Source organism: Schistocerca nitens, chromosome 1 (genome assembly GCF_023898315.1).
Source record: "Schistocerca nitens isolate TAMUIC-IGC-003100 chromosome 1, iqSchNite1.1, whole genome shotgun sequence".
Taxonomy (NCBI): domain Eukaryota; kingdom Metazoa; phylum Arthropoda; class Insecta; order Orthoptera; family Acrididae; genus Schistocerca; species Schistocerca nitens.
The window spans coordinates 711,531,070-711,553,100 of NC_064614.1; positions in this window are offsets into that span (position 1 = coordinate 711,531,070).

Genomic DNA, 22,031 nt, shown 5'->3' on the forward strand with positions numbered 1-22,031 from the left:
GCTCAGAAAATTGTTGCAAGAATAATATGTGGTGCTCACCCAGGATCATCTTGTAGACATCTGTCTAAGAAGTTCTGTATTATGATTGCTGCTTCACTATATATTTAGTCTATAATGAAGCTTTTTGTAAATAATCCACTACAGCATTTGAGCTGAACAATGAATAATGAAATGTGTAATTATTATCCCAGAAGAAAAACTAAAGATCGTTACTCCACATTAACGTTGTTAACGTTGTGTTTAGCACAGGACATTGTGTTTGCAGGACATTAGGAAAGTGTTTCCTATTCAGTGTTATTAAATAGTGTTTTCGAAACGGACAATCATTATTTTTAATCTTGCCTCTTACGTTAACGGTGAAGATGTAGATGAGCAAACGAATAATTATGACGGATTTCAAGTGTTTACTTCGCAGCATTCCTGGTAGAGGTACTAAGTGAAATGTTATTTGTTCCAGTTTGCATAACATTTCGTTCTATAATATTCTTAAATTGTTCCCAATCTAGAGATGAAATTGCCTTGCACCACCTAAAGCATATAGAGAAGCCTGAGAATCGTAAAACTTAAATTAGACCGCTTCAGGAACTTAACAACTTCTTTTGTCGATTGACTATTTTTTGGTAATAGTGAATGGTAAGCATTACACGCTAAACACAACTATGAGGTCGTCATTTGGAATAAATGACGCTCGTAATATTGTGTAATGATCAAGATCCAAAGGCTGGGGCTACACCTCATTTTGTTGGCACCGCTCTATAATTTCATGCTTTTTATTTCACTTTGCACATTTTATAAGCAGACTGTTAGAAAGAATGCTGCTATGCTACGCCGGTTACTAGGCAGCTCACTGTTTTTCGATGTCAGCCGAAACTTTGAAGATGGAGTTGGTATATTCCCGAAGAAAACTGTAAAACGGTCAGCGAGATACGCTCTGAGTACAACTGCCGCCCTAAAAGTTGACACATCTGCGGCTAAATGATCGTTTCACCTGTCGAATGTGCTTACCCTGGAAAAATCTGAAAGTTTGGTTATCAGAGTTTTCCTTCATATCATTTACGAAACACAGTCAGAGGATTTCTACCGGAAGGTCTCATTTAAATAATCATTAAAAGTCAATTGAATTTGTTTATGTTTTTTGTTTGAAGTGATTGCCTGATTGATATACAGGATCATTCTCTGCAGCTGCTGTCTGCATACCTTACGCGAATGTCGCTTCAGAGAGAGATTCGTAAGGGAATCATTGTTCACCTTGTCCCTGTAGTGTTGGTTCTGACGTCCAGACTTGGTGTGCGCTTCGTTGCTTTCTCTGAGGAGGTAATGCCATTTACTGCAAATGAGCTACGTAAGATTGAAAGGGCATACTTAATGGCTTTGCGTACTTGTTGAGAGAAACCAAGAAACATGCGATGCAAGTGGGAGGAGCTCAGAATTAAACTGTTGTTCCACTCTCGCTCGCGTGCTGTACACGTTCTGTTTCGAGAGCGATCGATAGTGAAACTGGGTCGCTCTGTCTTCAATCTGATATGGCGAAGCACTTGTTCTCGGGAGCTGGTCGGGGAGGTAGCATGCGAACTCCAAAGCAAGTCGTGTTGTCTTGTACCAAAAGACTTGAGGCCTTCCAGACGAGGTGTACCATTTACCTTAATGACTATGTGTAAGACCCACGTAACTTCACTGATATGTACTTTAACCTTACATGAATTTAAATATACAGACGGCCAAATCTGCAGCCTTCGCGGATTTACTCATCTTTGGAAACTTCAGCTCGTTAACTCCTCTAGAGATACAGCTCCCCAGTTTCTCTTCAGATTATTGACGTTGTGACTATGCCGCCACGGTAGCTCAGCGAGTTCGGTCAGAGGGTTAGCTACCCTCTGTAATAAAAAACTGAGTGAATGGATCAACGAAGAAACCTAAACGGGTGTCTTCGGACGTCCGCCCCGAACAAAGTCAACGGAAAATATAGAACAAAATGAGACAAAAAAAGGTAGCTGAGTGGACATACGCTGTTGCCATTAAAAAAAAAGTTCAAGCCCACCCGGGGGCGCCAAAAACAGCGTGTTCGGTCAGAGGGTTAGTCGCCCTCTGTAACAAAAAAACTGAGTTAATCGATCAACAACGAACTTAAACGGATGTCTTACGACGTCCGCTCAGAGCAGATACAACGAACAAAAGCGAACAAAAAAAAAGCCGGCACTGTGGCTCAGCGTGTTCGGTCAGAGGGTTAGCTGCCCTCTGTAACAAAAAAACTGAGTAAATGGATCAATAACGAACTTCAGTGGGCGTCAGGGGACGTCCTCCACGAACAATTGCAACGAACTATAACGAACAAAATGAGATTTAAAAAAAAAAAAAGTGGTCAGCGCGACAGAATGACAATCCTTAGGGCCCGGGTTCGATTCCCGGCTGGGTCAAAGATTTTTCTCCGCTCAGGGACTGGGTGTTCTGTTGTCCTAATCGTCATCATTTCATCCCCGCACAAGTCGCCGAAGTGGAGTCAAATCGAAAGACTTACACCCAGTGAAGGGTCTACCCGACTGGATGCCCTAGTCACACGACGTTCCTTCATCTTTTTGGTTCTTTATTTCACACTTGCAAATATAAATAATTGTTCATTACCAGTAATTACTAAAAACCAAGCACGGCTGACGTCAGTGTTCGACAGACTAAAACAGACAGACCGACAACCACATAAGAAAGTTGGCAAACGTCGTGGCTCAACCTGTACTTGCAGTACCCTTCCCTTTTAGTATCCGACAATGATTGGATTCCCCTCCCAGCCTATCAGTATGGAGGAAAGGCCAGAAATACTGTGGCTATATACCACAGCTACAGATTCCTTCCATGGTAGGTGCACCACCACCGCGGAGAAGTCACCTGGGCTCATCCGCTGACACGAGGGTGCCTGTAAATACCGCAGCCAGCACTTCCCGCTATTTTCTGAAGCCTTCGATATGCGCCACTGATCGTACTGCGTTTGACCTTGCCTGCGTTTACATTTTTCCAACCGGATAGCTCTCTGAACTGTTTGCACATGCCTACGACTACTTTGTCTACACTCTGAACTTTCTGTCTGGTCAATGGTTCACTTCGTGAATTCCGGCATCGTCGTCAACCACAGGTAACGATTGTCTTTTCCATCAGTCTCTGCGTCACGGCCGGTGCAAGTGAACATCTACGTCCTACACACACCGAATGGGGCACAAAAGAGACCTTCAGGTGTTCAAGTTCTGTTTAATCAATGTGTCGTCATTGTTAGAATGCCAAACTATATGTCACTGCAACGATAGGCGTTTTCATTAATTTGGTGTATTGTTTACTACATATTCTCGACATACTGTTGGTCGGAAAAGCAATAATTCCAATTTTGAGGTAATATACACTTCAGCACCGAAGAAACTGGGATAGGTATGCGTATTCAAATACAGAGATATGTAAACAAGCAGTTGTTAGATTGGTAACTGCTGCTACGATGGCAGCTTTTCAACATTTAAGTGAGTTTGAACTTGGTGTTGTAGTCGGAGCATGAGTGATAGGACCCAGCATCTCAGAGATAGCGATGAAATGGGGATTTTCCCGTATGACCATTTGACGTGTGTACAGTACATGTCAGGAATCCGGTAAAACAACAAATGTCAAACATCGCTGTGGCCGGAAAAAGATCCTGCAAGAACGGGACCAACGGCGATTGAAGAGAATAGCTCAACGTGACAGAAGTGCAACCCTTCCGCAAATTGCTTCAGATTTCAGTGCGGGCCACCAACATGTGTCAGCATACGAATCATTCAACGAAATATTATCAATATGGGTTTCCGAAGCCGAAGGGCCACTCGTGTACATTTGATGCATGCACGACACAAAGTTTTACGCCTCGCCTGGGACCGTCATCACCGACGTTGGACTGTTGATGACTGCAAACATGTTGCTTGGTCGGATGAGTCAAGTTTCAAATTGTATCGAGAGGATGGACGTGTACAGGTATGGGGACAACCTCATGTATCCATGTAGCCTGAATGTCAACAAGGGGCTGTTCAAGCTGCTGGAGGCTCGGTAATGGTGTAGGGCGTGTACAGTTCTAGTGATAGAGGATACCTGATACATCTAAGTAAGACTTTGACAGGTGACGTGCTACGTACGGATCCTGTCTGGTCACCTGTATCCATTCATGTCCATTGTGCTTTCTGATGAACTTTCCAGCAGGACAATGCGACACCCGACACCTCGAGAATTGCTACAGAGTGGTTCCAGGAATACTCTTCTGAGTTTAAACACTTCCGCTAGCCTCCAAACTCCCAAACTATTGAGCATATCTGGGATGCTAGACGACGTGATGTTCAGAAGAGGTCTGCACCCCGTTGTAGTCTTATGGGTTTATGGTCAGTCGCCGGCCGTTGTGACCGAGCGATTCTAGACGCTACAGTCCGGAACCGCGCTGCTGCTACGGTCGCAGGTTCGAATCCTTCCTCAGGCATGGATGTGTGTGATGTCCTTAGGTTAGTTAGGTATAAGTAGTTCTAAGTCTAGAGGACTGATGACCCCAGATGTTAAGTCCCATACTGCTTAGAGCCATTTGAACCATTTTTTATGGACAGCCCTGCAGGATTCATGGTGTAAAATCCCTCGAGCACTACTTCAGACATTAGTCGAGTCCATGCCACGTTTTGTTGCGGCACATCTGCAGGCTCGTGGGGGCCCTACACAATATTAGGCAGGTATACCAGTTTCTTTGGCTCTTCAATGTATGTTTTAGCATATAGTTTCTATCTCTTATTTTTATTTTTCCTACTGGATGCCGGTTTCGGAACACACTACCAATATATCTATGTATAAAAATTTTCGTGTGTGTGTGTACAGACAGACATTTCTCCATGAGCACTCACTACCACCCACTTGTGGTTGTGGTGGTAGAGAGCCTTTGGTCTAAAGGTTGTAACCTCCCCACACGTAATTTTAAAAATATGAATAATGAATGTGATTCTAATTTAATGTAACCTCTGAACAAAATTGGTTCCCATTTATAATCTCCGTGCAGAAATGCATTCACATTTGATGTACCCACAAAATTCTTTTCTCATTTAATGTTAAGTTCGAAACAGAAAAATTACTAAACCCCGAAATAAAAAAAATTCAGTAACCTGGTAAATTTTAGGACGACAGCAGCGCTGCGCCACGGCCCTGTATTCTGAATAAAAAAGCAAAAATTCTTACCTCAATAAAAACGGCGAATATATCTGCTCTTACCTAAAACATTTTTGGCACAGCTCCGTGCAATGCTGGCCTATACATTTGTGATTCGTGAAAGGAATGATAATGCATTGGATAAATTCTTTAAATTGAAATGAATGCTCTTTTTTTAAAAAAATTACTTTATATTATAAAAATTATTATTAGGGCATTTTTTTTTTAAATTGGATGACAGTTCACATACATTACTAGATATGTGCGAGGCTGCTTCTTTACCTTATACAATAATACTCATCCACCAGAGTCCCGACCAGAGCAGACTGCCGACAAGCGCAGACACGCGCAGACTACCGCCGACTACTGCAGACTAGCGCAGACAAGCGACAACTAACTACATACTGCTCTCTGGTCAGAAACTCTCCTATGCGTTGCCTATTGCAGGCAGCGCATACCTCTTACATAACGCTCCACTGGGGGGGGGGGGGGGGGGGCAAAAATTTGGCAGCGATGGTGAGTCAATTGGACTTGCCATGAGCAACAAATTTTTCCTAATTAACTAAGTTTACAATTACAGAATATATACATATATATAAGTGCAGAACATGAAATAAAATATAGTGCACATGCACTGAGTACAGAACATATCAAGCAATGACAAAATGTATACACAATGAGTACAAAACATATTAACAAATGGCAAAAGTGCAAACGCACTGTAGTACAGAACATATAAGGAAATCACAAAATGTATAGGCAATGAGTATAAATCATATTAACAAATGACATAAGTGCACACGCACTGTAGTTCAGAATATATCAGCAAATCACAAAATGTATACGCAATGGATACAAATGAAAAGTGCACACACACTGTAGTTTATTTATTTATTTTATTATTTTACAAGAAACTAGGATAGGAAAGGGAAGGATTGCATCATGGTTGTAGCACATTAGGTTGCACGCAGCTGCACTGAAAGTCCATATCTTTCTACAGGAGCACAACACAAAGTGAGACAATCTGAAGTTCTTTTCCCTGAAGTATTAATCAGTGTAGCCAAGACACTGAAATGTCATAGTAATATTCCATGTTATCATTTTGGTAGTACATTAGGTACACCAAACAGTGGGACCATAATAACGTCTCCATCACTCAAGGTGGTGGACAGCATGTCGTGTCAACACCACGTTCTTGTAAGGTACACCAACGTAGAATTAGTGCAAAAACCAAATATAGTGCTCCATGAGCATGAGGATAGACAGGACAAACGGATATTGCAGTAATTTCTGGTAATTTGGTCCGAAGGTGAAGGACATTAAGTCTTATGCCAGTCATCATTGAGAATTACAGTAGTCTAACAAATGATTTGAGGAATTCGTGGCACTCATTGCCAGTTACTGAACATTTCTGTACCATGGATGAAATATTACAGAATAATGTTCATAAGTAATCTGTTTACAGAGAACATTGGCACTCATTGACCAGTTACAAACCATCAGAAGTCATCATTCAAAACAGGAGCTAATGAGTGTAGCATCAAGCTACTTGTATTCATATATATAGCATGAAAGTGACACAATATAAATTTAAAATATAAGAAACAGTGGCATTCGTTGGTCAGCAAGTATTGAATATTACAAAACATTTTTCATCATTCAAGTGACATATGACATATTTAAAAATAATTATTGGCACTCATTGGCCAGTTACAAATCATCAGAAGTTAATGAGTGTAGACCATGCATGCATTATTACAAAATATCATTCACTATTACTCAGAACTCATCATTCAAGTGACATAAGACATAATTAAAATGTAACACTCTGTAACTATTACTCAATGTCTGTGATTAGAAAACATCATTCAGTATCACTCATAACTCTTTTAAATTGGTAGCATTATTTGGGACTGGTAGTACACTTTTTTTGTGCTGTCAATGTATTGCGTTGGGATCGATAATTAATTGCTGGGGCATAATAATATTTGCATTTGTCTTATTGCTGCAAATGAAGATGTGTAACGTCATTCGTCATGAGTCAGCTGTAGCAAGGTTATGAAACAAATTGAGTATATGTGATCACATTCATGAATGACACAGGTTTAATGACCAACTGCTTATAGCACATTAATTTCATGAATAATTTCTCTTGCAAAAAATACAAAATTGATTATTAAGCTGAAAGAAGAAACGCATATTATGCTGAAAAGTAATGAACTTCGAATTAACAGGTAATGAAATGTGTAATAAATATGTATGTTCTCTAGCTGCCCTTTTCAAAACCTTCAGTCATCATACCATGCGACATAAGACATACTGTCAAAACGAACTGCAACAAATACTTAAATAACTACATAGCATTAATACATAAACTTCAACATTATCCTCATCTGCAAAGAAAAACTTCATTATCATTACTATCATCACCTGCAAAGAAAAACTTCATTATCCATATTACTATATTCTTCATCATTATTCATCACCATTCATTATCATCTGCAAAAAAGTCACTTCATTATACAACTATTCATAGTACAAAGTTCCTTATTTCTAGCATATTTCATCACTAAAACTAAGTGTGTAGTTCTGTCTGACAGCCTGCATCAATCGCCTCATATTCTGAAAGAAAAAATTAGTTAAGGCAGCTATCATACGATGTGTTAATGCTTGTTAATTCTGACCAATTTACTCTTCGTGACGAGGTATTGCATCTTCTTTCGTTCATTCCGAAGGTGAAATTCCCATTTCTGTTTAATTTATTTCTTTTACACGTTATTTCTTTCTGAAAATGATGAACAATGATTAATGTCTTGCATTTAAATCATATACCCATTAAATAAAAACTGCTTTATAGTGATATAATTGAGCATACAGCATAGCATGACAGAAAACGTAATATGTCAAAAACATAGACAGTGTTCACATGCAAAAATGTACACAGAGTATCACAATGTAGCAGCAAAAAAAATGTAAAATAGTCACGATGTTGAGATATCATAAGGCAAAATGTCAAAGTCAACTGGTGTTTGTTATATCTTAAATATTTCATAGTGCATACAAACAAAACAGGAAAACAATCATATATACATGAAGAATGAAAAAAGTGCACGGTCTGATGTGTAACGACAAGAGAAGCCACCTGCTAACCTTACCTTGCCGGGCACTTGCCAAGAAAAAATACGATAATCATCAGTAAGTGTTCATGTGAATATAATTGCATAAGTGGTCATAAAAAATATCAGGAAATGGCATTACAGTGTGATAAATCATAAAGTATGTTCATTCAATAAAAGGTTTGATGTTGGAGACGTGGTGATTCCCTTTGGTTTTTCTGGTTCTCAAAGTTTCGACGTGTACTACATTGGGGTGAGGAATGCTGCGAATTCGATATGGACCTGCATATAGAAGCTCAAATTTACTACATCTACTTTTTCCTTTTTTAGATAAATAATGTGTGCGTATTAATATCTTCTGTCCAATGTGAAAGTCACGGCGTGTACAAACCTGTTTTTGCTGTCTTCTCCTGCGCTCCGCGGCACGTTTGATGTTGTTCACCGCAATGTCAATTATTTCATGGTGTCGTAGTCGACGGAGATGTAGGAAAGGTTACTAATTCTTTAATTTTGTTAGGTGGTTCAACATTTTTCAGTATAAGAGTCGGAGATAACATAGTAGATTCATTTGGTATGGAATTAATTACATCCTGGAATGAGAGTATGTGTGTGTCCCAATCAATATGTTTTTTATGGCAGTATATACTACACAGTTTACCAATTTCTTTCATTAATCGTTCACAAGGGTTCGAAGAAGCATGGTACCTGGATATATAGATCGGAGAAATGTTTCTAGCTCGTAACATACGTCTTCATATAACAGATCGAAACTGTGATCCATTGTCGGAAATTACTTTCAATACATGCCCTACATGAAATAGAAAATGTTTTACAAATGCTTTCGAAACAGTTTTAGCAGTAGCTTTGCGTAACGGAGTGAAGGTAACAAATTTTGAAGTGAGTTCAACAGCGACAAAGATGTATCAAAAACCTCTATTAGTTCTAGGAATCGGACCAAAAATGTCTACAGCGGCCATGTCTCTCAATTGAACAGGTACAATGGGATGTAATGGAAGAATATGTGACGTCGTATCCGACTTAGCTTTCTGGCAGATTTTACATGACGCTAAAATACGTTTCTCCATGTTGGTAAAATAACAGTTCTGTCTCAGTATAAGAAAACATTTTCTGGCTCCGTAATGCGCGTAACTTAAATGAGTATACCAGATTAATTTGTTAACAAGTTCGTCAGGAATGCATAATAACCAATTGTTGCTGTCAGGGTGAGAGCGGTGAAACAGAATGTCATTGCGTACAGTGTAATGGTTTCTAATGGTAACATTATTCCTATCTTTCCAAAGGTGTTTAATTTCTTTCCATACGTTGTCTTTACTCTGCTCTTGTGCTATGTCTTGTAATGACGACGAAATGAAATTTTCAAATGCAACTTGTTGAATGTACATGACGCTGAAATTTGCTTTGCAGAAGTTGGTTGCGATGTCTTGCTGATTGTTGCTGAGAGAACGGGATAGTGCGTCTGCTACAATATTTTGTGTACCGGGAATGTGAACAATTGTAAAATTAAATTCCTGCAAATAAAGTTTCCATCTACTTAATCTGTCGTGTGTAAATTTAGCCGAAAGTAAAAACTGTATCGCTCTATGGTCTGTGGAAACGGTCGTATGTTTTCCATAAAGGAAATGCCGAAATTTCGTAAATGCCCATACAACACATAATGTTTCAAGTTCTGTAACAGAATAATTGCGTTCAGCAGGTGACAGAATGCGACTCGCAAAGGCGATGTTTTTAGTTACTGTAGTGCCATCTTCTTCAATTTCCTGAAAAATGTGTACGCCTAAAGCGGTGTTAGAACTATCGGTGGCAATGGAAAAATTTATAGTAAGATCTGGGTGTGATAAAAGTGGAGCATTCAACAAAGCATGTTTCAAGTTCACAAATTCAGAATGTGCTTCCTTATCCCAGGACCAAATAGTGTTTTTACCTGTCAATTGACACAATCTAGGGGTGTCTAAAGCGGAGTAATGAATAAATTTACGAAAAAAGTTAATTAAACCCAAAAAACTGCGTAGTTGTTTCTTCGTCGTAGGAACAGTAATGTAACGTAAAGCTTGAAGTTTTTCCGGGTCAGGCGCAATGCCTTCTGCTGAAATTACATGTCCAAGAAATTTTATAGAAGTTTTACCAAAGTGCGATTTACTGAGATTAACTGTGAGTCCGTGTGCACGAAAATTTTGTAACAGTTGTTCAAGAATTAGATTGTGTTCAGACCAGTTAGCTTCTGCAATAAGAATGTCGTCTACATACGTTGTGATTCTGTCTTTAAGTTCTGTCGGAAGTATTGTATTCAATCCGCGAATAAATGCTGCTGAAGAAATAGTTAAACCGAACGGTAATTTACAAAATTGATAACAGTCACCAAAACAAAGAAAAGCCGTGTACTTTCTGCAGTCCGGATGGAGCTGAATTTGCCAAAATCCCGATTTCAAATCTAATGTGGAATAAATAGCAGTACCATGAAATTTCTGTAAAAGTTCTTCTAGTGTTTGAGGGCGATCCGTTTCATTAATAATAATGTCGTTGATGTGACGCGAATCAAGTACGAGGCGAAGTGAACCATCCTTTTTCTTGTTCAAACAAATTTCGGGCTTGCAGCCGGTCGTCGTTCAATACTTCGCACGATATTTCAACTGGGCACCTGCCAATCATCTTCAGGTGAGCCGTCGCAGACTGGCGATAAAGTTTTTTTTTTTCTTTATTGTATTTCAATTCCCCATCGGGGCGGGCTGGCAGCAGCATAGGCGCTGCTCTTCAGCCGAAAGACATAGAACAAAACAATAGAAGACATTTAAAAAAACAGCAAAGGAGAGAATAAGGTGAACATAGATATATAAAAGGGGGAACATCATGGAAGGCAATAGACAAAAAACGGGGTGACTGTAAAATGGAGATAAAAAACTGTTTAAAAGTAGCACACACAAAAAGCCACACACTGCGACGGTTAAAAGAACACAAGGCACAGTACGACATGAGCATAAAGGTAGCGACGGAAGGCATAGCACATAACGTAACACTGACGGCGAACCTCAAGGCAGTACTCAATTAAAATCACACCTCTAGACGCACACGAGAAACAGCACTAAACACAACACTGATGTGGCACACTGATGATGATCAATATAGAGGATCTGCCAGGCGCTAGGAGATGAGGGAGACCTGAAGAAGGGAGGGAGGGGAAGAGATGAGGGAGGTGAGCGGGGGGTGCGCGGAAGAGGGCCAGGTAGGGAGGGATGTGGGAAGGAGAGAGGCAAGTAGGGGGTGCAGGGTCTCAGGTGAGGGGGGGACGGAGGAAAATCCGCTCTGGGAGAAGGAGGAAAGAGGAAAAGGGGCCCTGGGGAGTGGGGGGGGGGGAACAAGGCCAGGTTATAGTTGGAAGGAAGGGTAGATGTCACGGCGAAGTTCGTCATCCGGGAGGGGGAGGCGTTGGAAATTGCCCTGATGAAGGAGATGGAGGGTGTGGAGGTGGAGAGAGGGAGGGATACAGCGATAGAGGCGCGGCAACGGGCAGGGGGTGGAGAGGAAGGAGGAAACCAGAGGGTGTGGGGGATCAAGCCTGCGAACAACGTAAAGGATGCGGAGATGTTGGAGGAACAGGAGGAGGTGGGGGAAGGGGATCAGTTCATACAGGAGCCGTGTGGGGGAAGGAAGGCGGATACGGAAGGCAAGGCGGAGCACATGGCGTGCAAGGATTTGGAGGGCCTTGTAAAAGCGGGTGGGGGCGGAGATCCAGGCGACGCTGGCATAACAGAGGATAGGACGGATGAGGGATTTGTAGGTGTGGAAGATGGTAGAAGGATGCAATCCCCATGTCCGGCCAGACAGGAGTTTCAGCAGGCAGAGGCGGGAATGGGCTTTCTGCTGGATGGTCAGGAGATGAGGGGTCCAGGTGAGGTGTCGGTCAAGGGTGAGGCCAAGGTATTTCAGGGTGGGGGTGAGTTGGATAGGACGACCATAAAGGGTGAGGTAGAAATCATGGAGGCGAAAGGAGCGAGTGGTGCGGCCTATGATGATTGCCTGGGTTTTGGAGGGGTTGAGACAGAGGAACCACTGGTTACACCAAGTGGTGAACTGGTTAAGGTGGGTTTGGAGGGTACGTTGAGACCGGTGAAGGGTAGGATAGAGAGCCAGGAAGGCGGTGTCATCAGCATATTGGAGAAGGTGGACTGGTGGGGGTGGCTTGGGCATATCAGCTGTATACAAGAGATAAAGGAGAGGGGAGAGGACAGAACCCTGGGGGACGCCAGCCGTGGGATAAAAGATACGGGAGTTGGTGTTGTGGAGGGTGACATAGGAAGGACAGTGCGAGAGGAAGGAAGCGACCAGACGGACAAAACTGATAGGCAGGGCGTAGGTTTGGAGTTTAAAGAGGAGACCGGGATGCCATACACGGTCATAGGCATTTTGGAGGTCAAGGGAAACAAAAATGGCGGAGCGACGGGAGTTGAGCTGGAGGGACAGAAGGTGAACAAGGTTAAGGAGTTCGTCGTCAGCAGAGAAGGAGGGTCGGAAGCCACACTGGGTAAGGGGGAGGAGGTGGTGTTGAGCAAGGTGCTGATGGATACGGTGGGAGAGGATGGATTCAAAGACCTTACTGAAGACGGAGGTGAGGCAGATGGGACGATAGGAAGAGGCGGCAGAAGGGGGTTTGTTGGGTTTGAGGAATAAGAGGATGCGGGAGGTCTTCCACAGGTCAGGGTAGAAGCCAGTAGAGAGGACGACATTATAGAGATGGGCGAGGACAGTCAGGAAGGAAGAGGAGCTTTCTTGAAGGTGACGGTAGGTGACACAGTCGTGACCAGGGGCCGTGTTGCGTTTGAACTGGAGGATAAGTTTAATGTCTTGTGCTGTGATGGGAGTGTTTACGTCGGAGGGGGGCAACTGCCCCAAGTACTGGATGCTAGGAGCAAGTGGAGCGACCAAGGTATCGGCACGTTCCATGACTGTGGGGAAAAGAGAATAATCAAAGTGGGGATCATCGGGGATGGAGAAGACCTTGGAAAGGTGGGAAGCGAAGTGGTTGGCCTTACTGAGGTTGTCAGGAAGGGGGCGATCGTTATGGAGAAGGGGGTAGTGGGGAGGGAAAGGGAACCAGTAAGACGATGGAAGGTGGACCAGTACTTGGAGGAGTTGATAGGGAGGGTGGCGTTGAGTCGCGTGCAGGTCTGGCACCAGTCACGGCGTTTCGTTGCTGTAATAAGGTTCCGTACGTGTCGCTGTATTTGCCGGTGGCGTTGGAGTGTATCCCTGTCACGAGTGCGCAGGAAGGAGCGATAGAGGCGGCGGGATTCACGGAGGAGGAGGACAGCCCGCGGAGGGAGAGTGGGACGGTGTGGTTGGATGGTTTTAGTAGGAACATGGGCCTCCACGGCGTCAGTAATTACCTTCTGAAGGAAGGACGAGGCGTGGATGATGTCGTCAGGATGGCGATAGGTAAGAGGGTGGCTTTCGACCTGGGTGGAGATGGAATCCCGGTAGGCATCCCAGTTGGCACTGCGATAGTGATGGACGACCTTGGGAGGGGGTGCAGGGTGCGGAGCCGGAGGGGGGCGGTGAGCAGACGTTATGGTGAGAAGGACAGGGAGGTGATCGCTACCTGTGGGGTCAAGGACGGCGACAGCGATACGCCCAAGGAGATTGGCGGAGGCAATGACAACATCAGGGGTGGTGTCACTTTCGGGTCGGGTGTGCTGGGGAAGGGGAACAAGGTCACTTTGGATTGTGGAGAGGAACTGATGCCACCGCCGAAGGGCAGCAGGAGTGCGGCTATGGATGTTGAGGTCAGCAGCAATCACATAGGTGGAGAAGGTGTGGTCAATGTGTGAGATGAAGTCATAAGGAAGAGGAGCAGTGGAGCGGACATAGATGGTAGCACAGGTAACGGTGAGGGAGGAGAAGAAGACACTAAGGATAAGGTGTTCAGTGGGGTCATTGAAGAGAGATTGTGGCCGGACGAGGATATGCTTAAAGTGGCCAATCGCGACTCCACCCTGCGCACAAGGACCAGGAGCGTCAATGCGGTGGAGGATATAGGGGGAGGTGTGGATAGAATGGTGGGGATGGAGAAAGGTTCCGTTCAAGAGGAAGGTGTCGACCTGGTGGTGGGAGAGGGTGTGCATGAGGAGATATTTGTTGGAGCGGAAGGAGCGAATGTTCTGGAAGAGGATGCGAGACTCGTGCCGCGCCATGACGGGAAGGAGGGGGGGGGGGAAGAGAGGGAAGGGAAGAGACTTAAACTAGGGTGTCGAGGCGGGTGAAGGTGAAGTGGGCTTGGTTGTGGGAGTAAGTGGCGAAGGTGTTCAGGTGGAAAACAGAGCGAGCAGCAAGGGAGATTTGTTGGAAGGTGTGGGGGTGCTGAAAAGGGTGAATGTTTTGGTGTACAACGGTAATGAACCGGATGATGTCCTCGGCCGTGGGGGGTGGATGGAGGGAATTGTTGGGATGGACAGGGGGATCGACGGGACGAACTGGGACTGTAAGTTCAGGGGTGGCTGGAGGGGGTTTAGCTTTACACTTGTGGGAGTATGTGGGATGGGGGCCATTGCAGGTATTACAGGTAGGAGGAGGAGCGAGGTTGGGGCAGTTCCTAATAAAGTGGGAGGCCTTGCAATGGGGACAGGTGGGGGGTTTTTGCAGTTGGGAATCAGGTGGTCATTGTACATCAGGCACCGCTGGCAATGGTAGGATTGGGGAGGGTATTTGGAGGATTCAACAGGGTGCCGACGGTGGTATATCAGGGCACCCTGGGTGAGGAGATGGTCTATGGATGGGGCGGACTCAGAGAATACCCGCATGAGGTAGGTGGGACCAGAGGCATTGTGGATACGGCGGGCAGAGCGGATTTCCAAGTCCGGGTGGGAGTTCAGTTCTACCAACACTTCATCCTCTGTGATCACCAGGCTGAGCTTGGTGATCATAGCGGTGTAGGTGGGGGGGCGACGGGGAGGCTGGGGCTGACGAGGAGTGGAAGCGGAAAGGAAGGGTGTCAGAGAGGCGTGGGGGCCAAACATAACTCGTGGGAGTTTTCGCAGGAGGTCTGTGTGAAAGGATGGGGACGGGGACTTGATAAGGACTGAGTCCCTGCGGGGAATGAGTTGGGAGATGGGAGCACCAGGTAAATACTTTCGTATTTCCTTGGTGAGGGTACGAGCGTCGAGGAACTTAGGATCCGGAGTTGACAGGACAAAGGTGTGGAGGGTGGGGGCCAAGGTATGGGTGGCAGGAGGAGGGGTGGTGTCCATGGTGACGGCAGGGGGAGGGGGAGGTGGTGCTGATTTTTTGTGGGAAGTGGCGGGAGCAGAGTCGGTAAGGACGCGCTTTTGGGGTTTTTTGGAGACTGGAGGCTGGGAGGAGGGGAGAGGGACGGGGAGGAGAGGGAGGTGGCGGGTGGCAGATCCCTGTGGCGTAGTGGAGGCACCGGGAGAAGCAGCTGGTTCAGTGGTGGCGATGGTGGCTCGGCGCGACGTGATGCATGCGGGAAATGCAGAAGACGAAGCGACGGGGTCGGTGAGAGAGGGGTAGCCAACCACCTGAGGGGCGGCAGCAGAGGCGGCAACAGAGGCGTACGTGAGGGCGGGGGTAGTAGTGGGAGCTGTTGAGGGTGTAGAGGCTGGAGGAAGGGTGTAGAGGTGTGGGTATACAGCAGGGGAGAAGATTGGGGGATGGGTAAGTGGGGGAAGGGTAGGGGAGGTGTAAGGAGGGAGACCAGGGGCGGCACTCCAGGAGGTGACTGCGGGAGAGGGGGAGGGGGAGGTGTAGATGACGGTGGAGGTGGGAGTACTCATTGCAGACGAACGGCGACGGACAGACGGACGTGCAGCAGGCGGCGGCGGCGGCGGCGGCGGCGGTGGCGGCGGCGTCGTCGGCGATGGTCGGCGGCGAACAGACGGACGAATAGCAGGCGGCGGCGGCAGCAGCGGCGGCGGTGGCGGCGGCGGCGGCGGCGGCGGCGGCGGCAGCAGTGGTTACGACGACGGCGATGGACAGCGAGCAGGCAGGCGGACGGATGAACGAACGAACGAACGAACAGCGATAGCAGCAAGCGGCGGGCAGACAGACAGACACACAGACAGACAAACACAATCTTCGAAGACGGAGATTCCACCCTGAGAGTAGCCCAGGCTTTGCAATCTGACGCTTTCGAAGGAGGGGATCCAACCCTCTAGATGGCGATAAAGTCTCCGCTCCGCAATATATAGCGTACTGTAACTATTCTGCGCATGCGTCGAAAACTTGATAGTTGAACCAACACTGCCCGCCGGCAGCACCCTCGCTGGTGGAATAGCGGAACTCAGTCGCCCTCTGCGTTGCTGTTTGCCACGGCCGTCGACGCACTCTGTCGTCTTCGATTTGAGCAAATCGTGGAGATGATGGGATTCCATGCACTGTCCAGCTGGTAGCCGCTGTCACGGTTTAACAGATTTTCCGCCAGTCGTATTTCTACGGATTCTTTAATAATGGAGTCCCAGAAAGACGTTGCTGTAGACAAAATCATTGTTTTCTCATACTCCATTGAATGTCCAGTAGAAATACAATGTTCAGCAATAGCGGACTTGCTTGGCTGCAAAAGGCGGGTATAACGTTGATGTTCAGTGCAGCGTTCTTTCACGGTGCGTGTGGTTTGACCTATGTAAGCCATACCACATTGGCACGGTATCTTGTAAATTCCGGCCTTTCGTAGTAACAGATTGTCCTTAACTGATCCCACAAGATCCGCAATCTTCGATGGTGGGTGGAAAACCACTTTTACCTGAAATTTTCGGAGGATTCTCGCTATTTTAAACGAAGTGTTGCCAACGAAAGGAAGAAAAGCTAAAGATTGTTCCGGCATGTTCTCCTCTTTATTCACTTCCTGCTTCTTAGTTTTAACTGTTAGTGCCCTGTTAATCTGCCGGATGGAATACCCATTTTCGCTGAATACTGTCTTTAGATGGGCGAGTTCTTGAGATAAGCTATCTAGACCTGAGACAGTATGAGCTCTATGAACAAGCGTTTTAAGCAAACTCATGGTTTGCGATGGGTGATGGCAACTCGATGCTTGCAAGTACAAATCAGTATGAGTGGGTTTCCGGTAAACTGAATGCCCTAGAGAACCATCATTCTTCCTTCGAACCAGGACATCCAAGAAAGGCAAACAACCATCTTTCTCTATTTCCATGGTGAACAGGATGTTGCTATCAATGGAGTTGAGGTGATGTATAGTCTGTCTGGAAACTGAAGAGTGAGCAGCGCTTTTGGTGGGGGAAGTGGCCTTTCCCGGAAGAACGCTGTCACCGGCCTACAGGGGCACCCAAAATCTGTTGCATGTTATCGGTCTAGCGGTGTAGATAGGCGTGCAGTGATATACGTCGTTTCTGTTCGTGGGGTCTTAGTTGCCCGTGTCACTGAGTTAACTTTGTATACTTACTGATGTACTTCGATATCCGGAAGTGATGGATAACCGTCTAGCATTGCAAGAAAATATGCAGAATACGAAGAAGTGGAGGTATTTGCGGAATAACGAGCGTTCGATCGTCTCTAATATTATTACAGAAAGAGGCGGCCCAAAAAGAATTGTTGGCTAATATTACCAGTCCTAATTAAAGGGCTGCAATCTATGCAAACGTCAGCCTCACCCAATAGGACACATAAGTAAGGAACGGAAAAATAAGCCGCATGGTTTGCTGGAATCGCCACGAAGGAAAACTAATAATTTTGGGAGGAAACCCATCGTTATAGACAGTTTCAAAATCACGTAAAAACTTTGATGCTTATGGAACACTAAATCTGTATCTCGGTCACTATTCACCTGATTCTAAGACATATTGCTTAAAACATGTGCGCAACAGCTATTCTAAACACTGCTGAAACTTCCTTCGAAACATGTACAGCGATTCTGGACTTCTAAGCAAAAAGATTGACATTCGAGGTGCGTTCACATATTCAATTTTATTTTTTGGTAAGAACTTTATTTGTTAATCTACAGCAATGTTATCCTCTTCAAAATATTCCCCAATACATACTATACACTTATGTCAGTGCTTTTTCCAATTCCCGAAACACTTTAGGAGCTGTTTCTTCGGGACAGTTTATACGTCTCTTAAATGAGCATTTTTAATCTCATCCATGCTTGTAAAATCGCTGTTCTTTAAGGTCTTCTTTGAAATGTTTATACCACTTGTCTGCCCTTGGCTTACTCATAACAGTCTCACCAAAATCAATATTTACCATTTCTAAAAATTTCATACACTTTATACCATTCTTATAACAAAATTTAATACAGATTCTCTAACTTATTTTTATACAAAACAAATTATCGTTGATGCTACCAAAACACATGTAACCTTTCTGACAGCTGACAACAGAGTAAATACCCAATTTGCATAACATTGTACAAATACTTTTGAGGCATTTTTAAAAAGACAGTGACAAAAAAGTAGTGCAAATCGGACTAATACTACACACAAAATTTTAAATTTCTGTTCACTTTTTAAACACTCTTCGTGTTGCAAGAATTGTTAAGTTTCAATGCAGTCCTTCAAGTGTTCAAGTGTGTGTGAAATCTTATGGAACTTAACTGCTAAGGTCATCAGTCCCTAAGCTTACACACTACTTAACCTAAATTATCCTAAGGACAAACACACACACCCATGCCCAAGGGAGGACTCGAACCTCCGCCGGGACCAGCCGCACAGTCCATGACTGTAGCGCCTGAGACCGCTCGGCTAATCCCGCGCGGCGCAGTCCTTCAAAGAAAACTTCTACCTTTTAGTAGAAACACAAAATAAGAACAAGCTTTAAATTCTACAGACTGATTGCATTATATGGGGTTCGTTTTACGAATAGTAATAGAGGAACATACACTCACATGAACAGGCATTCGGTTCTATGTTTGTAGTAGAATTCTGATTTCCGTTCTTATGTTAATAATATTTACTCTATAATGTTATGTTTCGGAAGAAGGTATCGTTTTTTGTATTCCTTATGGTCTTAATGCATTTGTCCAAAAATGAACGCAGCCGAGACGTATCTGTGTATGGCGTCGCCACAGATTTAAATCGCGCGCCACGGCAGGGCCGGTGCTACGTTGTGAAACAGCCTGTAGAAGCGCCTTGTGACGTAGCGGGGTAGGCAGAGTGGGGACTCGCTCGCTCGCTCGCTCTTCAGTTTACCGACAGACTATAGAAACTCCATTAATTTATCTTCTCCATGAGGCCACACTATGAAAGTGTCATCCACATACCGCCAAAAAAACTGTTGGCTTCAGGGCAGCTGATTCAAGCGCTCTCTCTTCAAAGTCCTCCATAAAAAGGTTGGCGACCAAAGGAGAGAGGGGGCTACCCATGGCGACACCATGCCGGAACAGTCTTTAGCTTTTCTTCCTTTCGTTGGCAACACTTCGTTTAAAATAGCGAGAATCCTCCGAAAATTTCAGGTAAAAGTGGTTTTCCGCCCACCATCGAAGATTGCGGACCTTGTGGGATCAGTTAAGGACAATCTGTTACTACGAAAGGCCGGAATTTACAAGATACCGTGCCAATGTGGTATGGCTTACATAGGTCAAACCACACGCACCGTGAAAGAACGCTGCACTGAACATCAACGTTACACCCGCCTTTTGCAGCCAAGCAAGTCCGCTATTGCTGAACATTGTATTTCTACTGGACATTCAATGGAGTATGAGAAAACAATGATTTTGTCTACAGCAACGTCTTTCTGGTACTCCATTATTAAACAATCCGTAGAAATACGACTGGCGGAAAATCTGTTAAACCGTGACAGCGGCTACCAGCTGGACAGTGCATGGAATCCCATCATCTCCACGATTTGCTCAAATCGAAGACGACAGAGTGCGTCGACGGCCGTGGCAAACAGCAACGCAGAGGGCGACTGAGTTCCGCTATTCCACCAGCGAGGGTGCTGCCGGCGGGCAGTGTTGGTTCAACTATCAAGTTTTCGACGCATGCGCAGAATAGTTACAGTACGCTATATATTGCGGAGCGGAGAACTTTATCGCGTCTGCGACGGCTCACCTGAAGATGACTGGCAGGTGCCCAGTTGAAATATCGTGCGAAGTATTGAACGACGACCGGCTGCAAGCCCGAAATTTGTTTGAACAGTCAATTCGCCGGGAAAATTTTAAAATTCACATCCTGTTTCTTAACAATATGGAGCGGGTTTATGTACGGACTAACTGCCGGTTCAATAATTCCTTGGTCAAACATAGCTTGCAGTTCTTTCTTAACTTGTTCTCTGTGAATATACGGAATGGTATAATATTTGGCTTTAAATATGTCGCGCTGTTTAACTTGAAATTCATACATAAAACCGGACATAGTACCAGGCACGTTGTCAAAAACTGGAGCTTGCTGTAAAAGAATTTTGCGTAATTGCATGCGTTCGTTGTCTGTATTTGCACTGCTCTGTTTAACTTTATCAGAAATCATCTGTATAACGTCATAGTCGGCTTCGTCTGGAATATTATACTTGTGTACGTACGTATTTGTGAACAATGTGGAATGACAGTCTATGTTACGTGATGCGGAAATGACCTCTGTACGATTAATTGTTTGTTCTTCTGCAGATAAAGAGTGCTGAAATTCTAAAGCCAGTTGTATATTGTCATCCTCTAACATTAAATAGTAGTTTTGAAAGTCAATAATTGCGTCGTGTTGTACCAGAAAATTCGTACCTAAAGTAACGTCTGTCGTCAATAAGGGAACAATCCAAACATTTGAGTGAAATGTATGACCTGCAATACAAAATGATAAATGTGTCTGTAATTTAACATCTACTCCTTTACCAGATACTGCTCCTTTTACTTTCGTTTTGCCTAATGGTAACGTAGGTTAGGTATTCCCTTTGTTACATTCGTTGAAAGTTTCCTCATTTACGACTGACATAGGAGATTCAGAATCGATTACTGCTGAAAATTTGGATGATCCAATTTTCACTTCGATGACAGGGTGTGAAATGGTTTTTTGAATAACTGGTCTTTCCTGCAAAAGAGTGTCTCAGATGTCGTCAAAAGTAATAACATTTTCGTGAACATGATTCTCTGTGTCAAAAGTATCGCTTACGTTGCTGGAAGATGCAACCTGTACTGTATTTAGTCAAATTCTATCTGATGTGCTATTATTTTCGGGAGGATGCTGTGGCATTTCCACTATTTGAACTGTTCTGTTATTTCTTCCTAACGTATTACGTTCGGGATGATACCTACTGTCTGGTTCGTTCATGATAATATGTTGTTGCGGATGATTTTGCTGCTGATAAGACCGACTGTTACTAAATGTACGCTGAAAATTGTGCTCATTACTTTTACGTCTGTCATATAGCCATTTCTATACGGTGCATTGCGATAGGAATTGAAATAGTGTGTTTTCTGTACGTACTGATTCCCTTGTTGCTGTGCGTTACTATTTGTTGGAGCTGACGCCATACGTGTAGGCGGCGAAACATTAAAGCTTGGTTGACCTTGTACATTACATTGTTGGTTAGGTATGCTAACCGGTTGGCTTTCATGCTGTTGCGGTGAAAAACGTCTATTGTTACCAAAATGTGGTTCCTGTTGCTGATAATTTTGACGATACTGATAATTAAAATTTTGTCTGTTATTAAAGTTCTGGTGGTTGTCGTTTCTAAAGCATCTATTACCTTTGCTATTGAAATTGCGTGGCTGATCGTAATTGCTGTATGTTTGTTGACCTTGGTTATTATATGAAAAATTTTTGTTTATAAAGG